Raw genomic sequence first — 14,851 nt, forward strand, 5'->3', positions numbered from 1 at the left:
CCCCTTAAAGAGAAGGAATTTCAGAGTTCAGCCAGGAATGTTAGCCATTTGGTGGTCACAGCCTTGGTCGTGGATGCACGAAAGCTGGAGGCACAGGACCTGCTCAGGGAGAACTCTGCATAGGAGGTGCCTGCCCCAGAAGTGCAGGGATCTGTTGAGGCAGGAGAGGTGGCTGTGTAACAGGCTGAGGAGGAGAAGATGTGAGGGCGGTGCCACATCAGGCCATGTCTGTACCGTTTGCGTCTGTCATTCGAGGACGTGCTGGACTGCGTGTGCCACCAAAGAATCAGGATAACAGGGAGGCCGTGTGCCAAATGGTTGGGGCTGGTTTAGCACAGGGCTAAATAGCTGACTTTTGAAGCAGACCAAGATAGGTCAGCAGTGCGGGTTCAATTCCCATACCAGCCTCCCCGAACAGGCGCGGAATGTGGCGACTAGGGGCTTTTCACAGTAACATTGAAGCTTACTTGTGACAATAAGTAATTTTCATTTCAATTTTTCATTTCAAATGGTGGCGCATCTGGCACCACGGGGCCTTTTAGGAGGTCCCCTGCTCCTGGTGGCCATCAGGGTGATGGTTGCCCTGAACATCTTTGCTTCGCAGTCTTTCTTGGCACTGAGCGAGGACCTGTCTGGTATATCTCACATGTTCGCTCACAGGTGCATCCACACTGTCACGGATAAGCTATTTGCCCAGGCAGCGGACTATATCATCTTGAGTCTGGACCAAGCCCACCAGGATGCCAGGGCAGCTGGATTCGCCGCCATCATTGTCAAGCCCCTCGCCCAGAGGGTGATAGATGGTACACATGTCTCCCTACGAGCACCAGTTCATCATGGGTGTCTTTCATAAGGGTTCCACTCCCTAAACGTGCAGTTGTTGTGTGACTACCAGCTGCACATAATTTATGTCTGCGCCCGATACCTAGGCAGAACCCACAACTTGTACATACTGGTGCACTCGTCGGTTCCTGCCACCTTCGATGCACTTTTTCTGGTGAGGGGTTGGCTGTTGGTGAACAGGCCAGGGCTAATGAGCTCCCCCTCCGAGGATCCTATCAGCATCCCGACATGGTGTTGGTCCTGGGTTGGCAGTATCAACGGATCTTGACCATGGGACAGACGATGATGGCTTGTTCAAAGACCCCATACTGAGGCAAACAACTGTTACAACGACACTTGCAGCAACCAGGAGCGTCATCGAGCAGTGCATTGGTGTCCTCAAGATGTGGTTCCGTTGCTTGGACCGCTCCAGTGGAACTCTCCTACTGCATCTTTCATAACATCGTGCAGCAGAGGAGGATTATGCTAGAGGAGGAGGGGGAACAACAGACCTCATCTGATGAGGAGGATAGCCGGCCAGGATGACCAGGGCATGGATCCCTGTAGGGCACAGCCAGCTGCCCAATGTGTTTTCCGGGGCTGCATGGGAAAGCTTAATCACCTTCCGATTTTCACACTAAATGCGCTGACCACCAGCAGCTCCGACACCCTATCCCACCTCTCCATACTCTCCATAACACCCCCCTGAACTCCCTTCCAAGTGGTGCCCCCATAGCCACTCACATCCTCCCCAGTCCCTCCTCCCTTCACTCCACCCCACCATTCCAGCTTCTCTCCCCCCCTCTATTCTACCAGCATTCCTACACGGTGTTGGTCCAGGGTTGGCAGTATTAACAGGTCTTGTCCATGGGACGAGGGAAGATGAGCTCTGGTGCTCTTCATCATTTGCCAAAGTCTGACTCCTGCCATGAGGATCACATTCCACTGTTCGCCCGGGTGCACCCTAATAATAATAATAATCTTTATTAGTGTGACAAGTAGGTTTACGTTAACACTGCAATGAAGTGACTGTGAAAATCCCCTAGTCGCCTGTTTCGGGACACTGAGGGAGAATTCAGAATGTCCAATTCATCTAACAAGCACGTCTTTCGGGACTTGTGGTTGGAAACTGGAGCACCCGGAGGAAACCTACGCAGTCACGGGGAGAACGTGCAGACTCCGCACAGAAAGTGGCCCAAGCCAGGATCGAACCCGGGCTCTCAGCGCTGTGAAGCAACAGTTCTAAACACCATGTAACCATGCCGCGCCTGCATGTATGTTGGCTATTCCACCTCATGGGCCCATATGTTATTTGCAAATGGGGAAGGGTGCGGTTATGGAGATGGTGAGCGGTGATGGAAAGCTGTGTGGAGCCTTGCAGGACAGCTTACTGAGTAAGCTGCCCTGCAAGGCAGCCTCACACCTCTGGCCCCATCTCCTGCTGCCTTGAAGGGTCAAGCAGGTGGACCATCCAATTGTCCTGGGGCCCTGCCCCATGCCACCCACCAGCACCCACAACATCAACCTCCCCTCGCCCCCACCCTCTACACTCAGCCCAGGCCATTCCTCACACCCTTCAGACAGAGGTTAGAGGTGGGTCACAGGTTTGGAGCAAAGGTAAATCATGACTGTTTACAGTATTGTGCCCTGACCCCTACCTCTAACTTATGTGCTGCACCAGTGCCAACTTAACTGGGGTGTAGCTTATTTATTTTACATGGTCAACCACTCCTTCTAGATGTGAGACCTGATAGCACATCTGACGTGGGCGGCCTGCTGCTTTACTCAGCCAGTGACCTGAGGTGCCTTTGGCGGCCATCCTCTGGAGGGCCTGGATTTGGATGGGCCTGGCCAACTTTCAGTTGTCAAAGGTGATGAGGTGCCACCCTGTTCTACCCGTTGCCTAACAGATGTACCAGCATCAGGTGAGGGGAAATTCAGAAGTGCTGACTTGTCCCAGCAACACTCCTGTGGGAGGCAACGGCATGGGACCCATCCCATCCTCCTCCCTTGGGGTGCAGGATGGCCCCCGGGCTACTCCATGGGATGGAGGTGAGGCCGGAGAGAGCTCTGATGGCTCCACAGTCACTGGCACTGCCAGCCCTGGAGGCCCGCTCTCGTCGCAACCAGGATCTTGATGGTGCACTGGGACTGGTCTTCAGCCTCAGCCATCGACCGAAAAGCATCCCCCAAGCCTTTGACGTCTTGACACATGGCTGTGACTTTTTCACCCGTCTTCCACCACGGTTGTGTTAGCCTGGGTACCACACATTATCGGCACATCTCCTGCCCATGGAGGCGTTCAGACTCCTCCTCCTGCACCCGCAGGCACTGGAAGGTTGCTGACACCTGCTCCTGTAGATCCTGGCTCTGTGTATGTATCTCTACCAGTGATGGGATTATCTTTCCCAAAAGCACGGCACCTGTCCGGCCTAAAGCTGGTTCCTGGGACACCGACTGCCCACTACCTTGGAAGTTCATGCACGCTAGATGGTGACCAGGAGTCTCTTCACAAATATGACCTTCCGTGATTATCTTGTCTGGGATGGTGGAGGGTGCAGGTGAACTCAATGCCGAGAAGTCAGTGCCATCCCTGGACTGGTCCTCCAGGTGTGCTGGGTTTGTGGCCGGGGAAGGTGGAGGCCAGGCTGGCCCACTTCTTCTGTTGGTGATCCTGCAAGACAAAAGACAAGACACATGGTGAGATCTTGGGAAAGAATGGTCAGGGAACAGAGGTGACTCACTTTGCACTTGGGGCTCACTTGGCTGTCCCATTCCAACCTCCGCCTGGGAGATAGCTCTTATCTCCACCTCCCTGGATAGCTCCATCGCCCTCTGCTCAGTGAGGGTGAAGTCCAGCTCGTCACCTCCAATCTTCTCCTGCTGCTTTCGACTTTGGGCTATCTTTTCTTGGGGGTCACATAAAGGACATGGTGAGGCGCATGGAGGTGAGTTACATGGGCGTTTGTGGTTAGTGGCAAGTTTGTGCAAGGCACTTGGGCAAAGAAGAATATCCAGGTGTTGGGGTTTGGGGAAGGGTGAGATGTGAGGGCGATGCAGGCAGATGAGTTTTGATTGGGCTCTTGGAGGGGGGAAGGATAGGCGAGGCGTGACGAATGGGAGTGATGTCAGCGTCACAGACGTGGTAACTCACCTGAGCTGACAAAAGGAGGTCATTCATTGTTTTTGCAGAGCTACAGGCCAATCCACTCGCCCTCCCTGCCACCTTGCCCAGGTCTGGTTGACATTGGTGGGCAGCAGCCTCCTGACTACCCTGGGGAAAAGGGTGTCTCGCCTCACCTCCACCGATCTAATCCAACTCTCTGTCGCTGAATCGTGGTGCAGCTCTCCGTGGGGCCATCTACTTGGCTGCAATGAGAGTGTGTTCGGAGTGGAGTGCTTAGGACCAGCTCCAGCTTGTCAACCTCCGGCCAATTCCGGCCCCAGCGAATCCGATGCCGGCAGCAATGAGAATTGCTCTGGATTCACGTGGGCAGAGGACTGGTTCATTAGGATGTCCTGAATTGCTCCAGAACTGGTGACCCGAATGGGAACGCGAACCTCACATAATTCAAAGAACAAAGAAAAGTGCAGCACTGGAACAGACCCTTCGGAACTACAAGCCTGCGCGGACCATGCTGCCTGTCTGTCCTAAAACCTTTGAAACTTCTGGGGCCCGTACCCCTCTATTCCCATGCTATTCATGTATTTGTCAAGACTCCCCTTAAACGTCACTGTTGTTATATTACCCTTGGTGGTAATATGTCGTTGTCACCTCCTTTTTGATCTCAATGTGACCCAGACTAACTACACTTCCTTCCCCAGACTCATCATCCACCAAGTCCTTCTCTTTGGTGAATACTGATGCAAAGTACTCATTTAGTACCTCGCCCAGTTCCTCTGGCTCCACGCATAGATTCCCTCCCCTCTCCTTGAGTGGGCCAACTCTTTCCCTGGCTATCCTCTTGCTCTTTATATACGTATAAAAAGCCTTGGGATTTTCCTTAACTCTGTTTGCTATCTTTATCTAACAGTACCTTAAAACTTACTGAATTATGGTCACTGTTCCTGAAATGCTCTCCTACTGAAACTTCGGCTACCTGGCCAGGCTCATTCCCCAATACCAGGTCCAGTACAGCCCCTTCCCTAGTTGGACTATTTACACATTGTTTCAAGAAACCTCCTGGATGCTCCTTACAAACACTGCCCCATCCAAGCCCCTGGCACTAAGTGAGTCCCAGTCAATATAAGGGAAGTTAAAATCACCCACGACAACAACCTTGTTGCTTTGATATCTTCTCAAAATCTGCCTACATATCTGTTCCTCTATCTCCCGATGACTGTTGGGAGGCCTGTAGTAAACCCCCAACATTGTGACTGCATCCTTCTTATTCCTGAGCTCTACCCATATTGGCTCGCTGTATGAACCCTCGGAGGTGTCCTCCTGCAATACAGCTGTGATATTCTCCTTAACCAGTAATGTAATTCCCCCACCCCTTTTATATCCCTCTCTATCCCGCCTGAAACATCTAAATCCTGGAAATTTAGCTGCCAATCCTGTCCCTCTCTTAGCCAAATCTCTGTAATGGCACCAACATCATAGTTCCAAGTACTAATCTAAGCTCTAAATTCATCTGCCTTACCTGTTATACTTCACACATACTTGAAACAAATGCACTTCAGGCCACCAGTCCTGCTGTGTTCAGCAACATCTCCCTGCCTGTTCCTCCTCTGAGTCTTACTGGCCCTATCCTCCAGTTCCCCCTCAGTTATTTCACCTTCTGACCTATTGCTCCGGTATACATCCGAGCACAGATTTCTACTATAAATGACTCACTTTATTTTTTAAGCTTGGTTCCCTATCTGTTATCTTTTTCAGTAATTTCTGTTCCAGCTATTTATGCACAGTTCGTAATATCAGTTACTCACCAACCAATCAGCTTACCGCTTTCCTGTGATATCACTGTTGATTTTTTTTCTTTAATCCCAGCACGCTACTGAACTTCGGAAAGGATGTCCCTCGCAGATCCGGTGCTCTCTCTTCTCCCGAACGTAAGCCCCGGCATCAACGCTTCAACCGGGATTCTCTATTTGGGAGTTTATGTTCTCCCGCCGGAGGTGAATTGGAAATAGTGGGAGTGCAAATCAGGAAGCAATTCATTATCTCTCATCATGCAAATTTATGCATGGCAAGGAATATGAGGGATTCCCGAGGGGATCCCATTATCGAGCTGCCACTTTGCGCAGTCAAGAACCCCCCCGCCCCCCACACCCTGCATCTCAAATCAAACTCCCACCCCACACCCCTCATCTCAAATCAACCTCCCACCCCACACCCTTCATCACTGATCAGCCCCCACCCTTGGATTTTCTGGATCTAACCCCTTTCCCTAAGTATGGGTATGACCTGTCCCACATGCCTTCCAGAGATCCCTAAATTGGGGGACCCCACTCACATAGACCCCTAAATAGGGAGACTTCCACAGAGACCCCCTCAATAGGGAGGCCCCCCTGCAGATCCCCCAGAAATGAGTCCCCTGTCAGGAAGCCCCCTCAGAAAAGAGAAATCTGTCAGGAAGCCTTCTCAGAAAAGAGACCCCTGTATGGAAGCTTGAAAGAAGTCCAGCCAGAGGCAATGAAAAAAGTACTGTTGTAACACTCACCTGGGCCTACAACTGCAGGCTCAGACAGAGGACGCACCACGTGTCAATTCCGCAAAAGAGAAAGCAGTGAACTGTGTTTAAACCCCTCAGATCCTTGAGCTGCAAGTCATTCATTAATTTCCTTTAGTGGGTTGTGACTGACAGCTTCCACACAGACACAGCTCTGAGTCTTGCTTCATTCATCTTTGGTCCTGGTGCAGTAACTCTGAAATGCTCTGACCACAACATTTACAGTCATCAACTACTTCAAAGAGAGTTAAGTGCATTCCAATCACCCAGCTTCACGCTTGAGTGATTTTGAAGTGCTTAGTTAGAAATTGAGAGCACTTAACTCTTTGAAGTAGTTGGTATTTGTAAACACTGTGGCAGGGCACTTTAGAGCTACTGAACCATGAACTAAGAACAAAGAACAATACAACACAGGAACAGGCCCTTTGGCCCTTGAAGCCTGTACTATTCATGATATCAACCTTTGCCAAAACCCTCAGCACTTCCTTGTGTCGTACCCCTCTTTTAAAAAATATATCCATTTACAGGATTTGGGCCTTGCTGGTTAGGCCAGCATTTATTGCCCAGCCTCCATTGCTCTTCAGAAGGTGATGGTGTGCTGCTGCCTTGAACCGCTGCCGTTCTTGGGGCATAGGTGTACCCACAGCGCTGTTAGGGAGAGAGTTCCAGGATTTTGCGACAGTGAGGAACGGCAATTTATTTCCAAGTCAGGATCGTGATGACTTGGAAGGGCAGCACGTTAGCATTGTGGAGTGGGCAGCATGGTAGCATTGTGGATAGCACAATTGCTTCACAGCTCCAGGGTCCCAGGTTCGATGCCGGCTTGGGTCACTGTCTGTGCGGAGTCTGCACATCCTCCCCGTGTGTGCGTGGGTTTCCTCCGGGTGCTCCGGTTTCCTCCCACAGTCCAAAGATGTGCAGGTTAGGTGGATTGGCCATGATAAATTGCCCTTGGTGTCCTAAATTACCCTTCGTGTTGGGTGGGGCTATTGGGTTATGGGGATAGGGTGGAGCTGTTGACCTTGGGTAGGGTGCTCTTTCCAAGAGCCGGTGCAGACTCGATGGGCCTAATGGCCTCCTTCTGCACTGTAAATTCTACGGAACCTCCAGGTGGTGGGCTTCCCAGATTCTGCTGCTCATGTTCTTCTAGGTGGTAGCGGTCATGGGTTTGGAAGGTGCTGTTAAGGAACTTTGGTGAGTTACTGCAGTACATCTTGGAAATGGTACACATGGCTGTCACTGTTCATCAGTGGCAGAGGGATTGAATGCTTGTGGAAAGGGGACAATCAAGTGGACTGCTTTGACTTGGATGGTTTTGAGCTTCTTGAGTGTTTTCAGAGCTGCACTTGTCCAGGAAAGTGGAGAGTATTCCATCAAACCCCTGACTTGTACCTTGGACAGGCTTTGGGGGATCAAGAGATGAGTTACTATTTGTTTCAACTCCAAACGTATAGCGGGTAAGGCAGATGAACGTAGACCACTTATTAATACTTGGAATTATGATGTTGTGGCTATCACAGAAACATGGTTAAAGAAAGGGCAGGATTGGCAGGTGAATGTTGGAGGATATAGATGCTTCATGAGAAATAGAGGAGGATGTAAAAGGGGTGGGGGAGTAGCATTACTGGTTAGGGAGAATATTATAGCCATACTGCGGGAGGACACCTTGGCGGGCCCATACAATGAGGCAATCTGGGTAGAGCTCAGGAACCGGAAGGGGTCAATCACAATGGTGGATGTTTATTACAGGCCTGCCAACTGCCAGCGAGAGATCGAGGAGCAGATAGGTAGAGAGATTTTGGATAGGTGCAAAAATAACAGGATTACTGGGACTTACTTAGTGCTAAGGGTTTGGATGGGGCAGGGTTTGTCAGGTGTATCTTGATGCAATATGTAGATAGTGCAACTAAGGAAGGGGCAGTACTGGATCTGGTATTGGGGAATGAGCCTGGACAGGTGGTTGAGATTTCAGTAGGGGAACATTTTGGGAGTAGTGACCACAATTCTGTAAGTTTTAGGGTACTCTTGGACAGGGATGAGGGTAACCCTCGCGTTAAAATGCTAAACTGGGGAAACGCAAATTTCGATAACATTAGACAGGAATTGAAGAATTTGGTTTGGGTGCGGCTATTGGATAGTAAATCAACATCGGACATGTGGGAGTCTTTCAAGCGACAGTTGATTAGGATTCAGGAAAGTCACATTCCTGAGAGAACGAAGGATAAGTATGGGAAGTTTAGGGAGCCTTGGCTAACGAGGGATATTGTGATCCTCGTCAAAAGGAAAAGGAGACTTTCGTACGGTCTAGAAGGGTGGGGGCAGTCAAAACCCTTGAGGAGTATGAAGGTACTCATAGAGAATCATAGAATTTACAGTGCAGAAGGAGGCCATTCGGCCCATCGAGTCTGCACCGGCTCTTGGAAAGAGCACCCTACCCAAGGTCCACACCGCCACCCTATCCCCATAACCCAGTAACCCCACCCTACACTAAGGGCAATTTTGGACACTATGGGCAATTTAGCATGGCCAATCCACCTAACCCGCACATCTTTGGACTGTGGGAGGAAACCGGAACACCCGGAGGAAACCCACGCACACACGGGGAGGATGTGCAGACTCCACACAGACAGTGACCCAAGCCGGAATCGAACCTGGGACCCTGGAGCTGTGAAGCATTTGTGCTATCCACAATGCTACCGTGCTGCCCCAGAAGTGGGAAATTAGGTGGGCTAGGAGGGGTCATGAAAAGGCCTTGGCAAGTAGGATTAAGGTGAATCCCAAAGCTTTTTATTCATATGTAAAAAGCAAGAGGGTGGCCAGGGAAAGGATTGGACCACTTAAGGACAGTGGGGGGAATCTATGTGTTGAGCCAGAGGAAATAGACGAGGTACCAAATGAGTACTTTCCATCAGTGTTCACTAAAGAAAGGGACTTACTGGAAGATGATTCTTGGGTAGGGTGTGTGAACTGTCTGGATCATGTTAACATCGAAAAGGAGGAGGTATATGGTCTTTTAAAAGATATTAAGGTAGATACGTCTCCTGGGTCGGATGGGATTTACCCCAGGATACTGAGGGAAGCAAGGGAGGAAATTGCTGGGGCTTTGACTGACATCTTTGTATCCTCATTGGCTACAGGTGGGATCCCAGAGGACTGGAGAATAGCTAATGTGCTGTTTACGAAAGGAAGCAGGGTTAATCCTGGAAACTACATGACAGCACAATGTTTAGCACATTTGCTTCAGGATCCCATGTTCAATTCCCATCTTGGGTCACTGTCTGTGCGGAACATATAACATAGAACATTACAGCGTAGTACAGGCCCTTCGGCCCTCGATGTTGCGCCAACCTGTGAAACGACTCTAAAGCCCATCTACACTATTCCCTTATCATCCATATGTTTATCCAATGACCATTTAAATGCCCTTAATGTTGGCGAGACCACTACTGTTGCAGGCAGGGCATTCCACACCCTTACTACTCTCTGAGTAAATAACCTACCTCTGACATCTGTCCTGTATCTATCACCCCTCAATTTAAAGCTATGTCTCCTCGTGCTAGACTTCACCATCCGAGAAAAAATGATCTCACTGTCCACCCTATCTAATCCTCTGATCATCTTGTATGCCTCAATTAAGTCACCTCTTAACCTTCTTCTCTCTAACGAAAACAGCCTCAAGTCCCTCAGCCTTTCCTCATAAGATCTTCCCTCCATACCAGGCAACATCCTGGTACATCTCCTCTGCACCCTTTCCAATGCTTCCACATCCTTCCAAATATGCGGCGACCATCACGCGATACTCCAAATGCGGCCGCACCAGAGTTTTGTACAGCTGCAACATGACCTCATGGCTCCGAAACTCAATCCCTCTACCAATAAAATGAATCACCTCACACTTTTCTGCATTAAACTCCATTTGTCACCTCTCAGCCCAGCTCTGCAGCTTATCTATGTCCCTCTGTAACTAGTAACATCCTTCCGCACTGTCCACAACTCCACCGACTTTAGTGTCATCTGCAAATTTACTCACCCATCCTTCTACGCCCTCCTCCAGGTCATTTATAAAAATGACAAACAGCAGTGGCCCCAAAACAGATCCTTGTGGTACATCACTAGTAACTGGACTCCAGGCTGAACATTTCCCATCAACCACCACCCTTTGTCTTCTTCCAGCTAGCCAATTTCTGATCCAAACTGCTAAATCACCCTGAATCCCATGCCTCCGTATTTTCTGCACTAGCCTACCGTGGGGAACCTTATCAAACGCTTTACTGAAATCCATATACACCACATCAACTGCTTACCCTCGTCCACCTGTTTGGTCACCTTCTCAAAGAACTCAGTAACGTTTGTGAGGCACGACCTACCCTTCACAAAACCGTGTTGACTATCTCTAATCAAATTATTCCTTTCCAGATGATTAAACATCCTATCTCTTATAAACCTTTCCAAGATTTTGCCCACAACAGAAGTAAGGCTCACTGGTCTATAGTTACCGGGGTTGTCTCTAATCCCCTTCTTGAACAAGGGGACAACAATTGCTATCCTCCAGTCTTCTGGCACTATTCCTGTAGAAAATGATGACATAAAGATCAAAGCCAAAGACTCAGCAATCTCCTCCCTAGCTTCCCAGGGAATCCTAGGATAAATCCCATCCGGCCCAGGGGACTGATCTATTTTCACACTTTCCAGAATTGCTAATACCTCCTCCTTATGAACCTCCAGCCCTTTTAGTCTAGTAGCCTGTATCTCTGTATTCTCCTCGACAACATTGTCTTTTTCCTGCGTGAATACTGACGAAAAATATGCATTTAGCACCTCTCCTATCTCCTCGGACTCCACGCACAACTTCCCACTACTGTCCTTGACTGGCCCTACTCTTACCCTAGTCATTCTTTTATTCCTGACATATCTATAGAAAGCTTTAAGGTTATCCTTGATCCTACCTGCCAAAGACTTCTCATGTACCCTCCTGGCTCTTCTTAGCTCTCTCTTTAGGTCCTTCCTAGCTAACTTGTAACTCTCGAGCACCCGAACTGAACATTTACGTCTCATCTTACATAAGCCTCCTTCTTCCTCTTGACAAGTGATTCAACTACTTTAGTAAACCACGGTTCCCTCGCTCGACCTCTTCCCCCCTGCCTGACAGGTACATACTTATCAAGGACACGCAGTAGCTGTTCCTTGAACAAGCTCCACATTTCAATTGTGCCCATCCGCTGCAGTGTCCCTCCCCATCCGATGCATCCTAAGTCTTGCCTCATCGCATCGTAATTGCGTTTCCCCCAGATATAACTCATGCCCTGCAGTATATACCTATCCCTTTCCATCGCTAAAGTAAACGTAATCGAATTGTGGTCACTATCACCAAAGTGCTCACCTACCTCCAAATCTAACACCTGTCCTGGTTCATTACCCAGTACTAAATCCAATATGGCCTCGCCTCTCGTTGGCTGTGTCAGGAAACCCTCCTGCACACATTGGACAAAAACGGACCCTTCTAAAGTACTCGAACTATAGCCTTCCCAGTCAATATTTGGAAAGTTAAAGTCCCCGTTTCTTCACATTCTCCCCGTGTCTGCGTGTGTTTCCTCTGCGTGCTCTGGTTTTCTCCCACAGTCCAAAGATGTGCAGGTTAGGTGGATTGGGTATGCTAAATTGCCCTTAGTGTCCAAAAAAGATTAGGTAGGGTTATGGGAGGGCGGTGGCGCAGTGTGTCATGTGAGGGTACCTTTAAGACATGGATGTTTAAGCAATGTACCTTTAAGAAAACAGTGATGTCATGGAGTGGGTGGAGCTCATCTCAGGTCAGACTTTTTGCAGTGCTTTTTCAGTTTGAAAAATGCCTGGCTGGTTTTGCTGAGAGTATTTTTAAAAGTGCCTGGCTGGTTTTGCTGTGAGCTGATTCAAAGTAGAAAGCCAGTTTGAGACAGCAGCTTGAGAAGTTCTGTTTTGCTGTGATCTGCTTGAAAGGAGAAAGCCAGGGTTGAGAAAGCAGCATGGGTGTGTCTGTGGGTTTCCAGAGAGCTGCATGAAGAAAGCAAGGTGCTGGAGCTGAAGTCAACCAAGCTGCTATGTCTCTGCCATTCTACAGGAAATATATATATCCTTTAACCTGATGTGATAATGTTTAAAGGTGTTAAGTCTCTTGGAAGTTTGAAGGAACATTTTAAGGAGTTATTTACTGTTTCAAGATTTTCTGAGTTATCTTTGAAGAAAGGGGTGTTAAGAGATCCAATATTTTTTAAAGATGTTAAGTTGAGTTCATGGAATAAACAATGTTTTGTGTTTAAAAACCCACATGTCCATAATTGTAATCCCACACCTAGGGGAAAGCCGTGTGCTCGGAAAAGCAACAAATACATTAAAGGGAGAGGTTGGTTGAACTCCATGATACATTTTGGGGCTATGAAAACGCCTCGCCCATAACAATTGGGGGCTTCAGGATGATAAAGGTCTATCTATTGGATTGGCTTTTCTGAACTTAAAGACAGTGAAGGATTGTTGCTTTTCCGATGTGGTATTTTAGTTTAAGTGGGGAGAGTGTTGTGAACAATGGCTCTTTCAGAAGCTCAGAAGTTTTTTGGGGTGGAGAATGTTACACGTAGTGCCTTACGGACAGAAATGAAAAGCAGACTGTTAGATTTGGCAAGAACATTGCAGTTAACATTACCTGACAAAATGCGAAAAGATGAACATAGAACATAGAAAATACAGCACCGAACAGGCCCTTCGGCCCACGATGTTGTGCCGAACCTTTGTCCTAGATTAATCATAGATTATCATTGAATTTACAGTGCAGAAGGAGGCCATTCGGCCCTTTGAGTCTGCACCGGCTCTTGGAAAGAGCCCCCTACTCAAACTCAACACCTCCACTAAACACCAAGGGCAATTTTGGACACTAAGGGCAATTTATCATGGCCAATCCACCTAATCTGCACATCTTTGGACTGTGGGAGGAAACCGGAGCACCCGGAGGAAACCCACGCAGACACGGTGAGGATGTGCAGACTCCACACAGACAGTGACCCAAGCCGGAATCGAACCTGGGACCCTGGAGCTGTGAAGCAATTGTGCTATCCACAATGCTACCGTGCTGCCCTTAAGAACAAATAAATCTACACTATATCATTTTACTCTAATCCATTTACCTATCCAATAGCTGCTTGAAGGTCCCTAATGTTTCTGACTCAACTACTTCCACAGGCAGTGCATTCCATGCCCCCACTACTCTCTGGGTAAAGAACCTACCTCTGATATCCCTCCTATATCGTCCACCTTTCACCTTAAATTTATGTCCCCTCGTAATGGTTTGTTCCACCCGGGGAAAAAGTCTCTGACTGTCTACTCTATCTATTCCCCTGATCATCTTATAAACCTCTATCAAGTCGCCCCTCATCCTTCTCCGTTCTAATGAGAAAAGGCCGAGCACCCTCAACCTTTCCTCGTAAGACCTACTCTCCATTCCAGGCAACATCCTGGTAAATCTTCTTTGCACCTTTTGCAAAGCTTCCACATCCTTCCTAAAATGAGGCGACCAGAACTGTACACAGTACTCCAAATGTGGCCTTACCAAAGTTTTGTACAGCTGCATCATCACCTCACGGCTCTTAAATTCAATCCCTCTGTTAATGAACGTGAGCACACCATAGGCCTTCTTCACAGCTCTATCCACTTGAGTGGCAACTTTCAAAGATGAATGAACATAGACCCCAAGATCTCTCTGCTCCTCCACATTGCCAAGAACTCTACCATTAACCCTGTATTCCGCATTCATATTTGTCCTTCCAAAATGGACAACCTCACACTTTTCAGGGTTAAACTCCATCTGCCACTTCTCAGCCCAGCTCTGCATCCAATCTATGTCTCTTTGCAGCCGACAACAGCCCTCCTTACTATCCACAACTCCACCAATCTTCGTATCGTCTGCAAATTTACTGACCCACCCTTCAACTCCCTCATCCAAGTCATTAATGAAAATCACAAACAGCAGAGGACCCAGAACTGATCCCTGCGGTACGCCACTGGTAACTGGGATCCAGGCTGAATATTTGCCATCCACCACCACTCTCTGACTTCTATCGGTTAGCCAGTTCGTTATCCAACTGGCCAAATTTCCCACTATCCCATGCCTCCTTACTTTCTGCAGAAGCCTACCATGGGGAACCTTATCAAATGCCTTACTAAAATCCATGTACACTACATCCACTGCTTTACCTTCATCCACATGCTTGGTCACCTCCTCAAAGAATTCAATAAGACTTGTAAGGCAAGACCTACCCCTCACAAATCCGTGCTGACTATCCCTAATCAAGCAGTGTCTTTCCAGATGCTCAGAAATCCTATCCTTCAGTACC

Source organism: Scyliorhinus torazame, chromosome 4, assembly GCF_047496885.1.
Source record: "Scyliorhinus torazame isolate Kashiwa2021f chromosome 4, sScyTor2.1, whole genome shotgun sequence".
Classification (NCBI taxonomy): domain Eukaryota; kingdom Metazoa; phylum Chordata; class Chondrichthyes; order Carcharhiniformes; family Scyliorhinidae; genus Scyliorhinus; species Scyliorhinus torazame.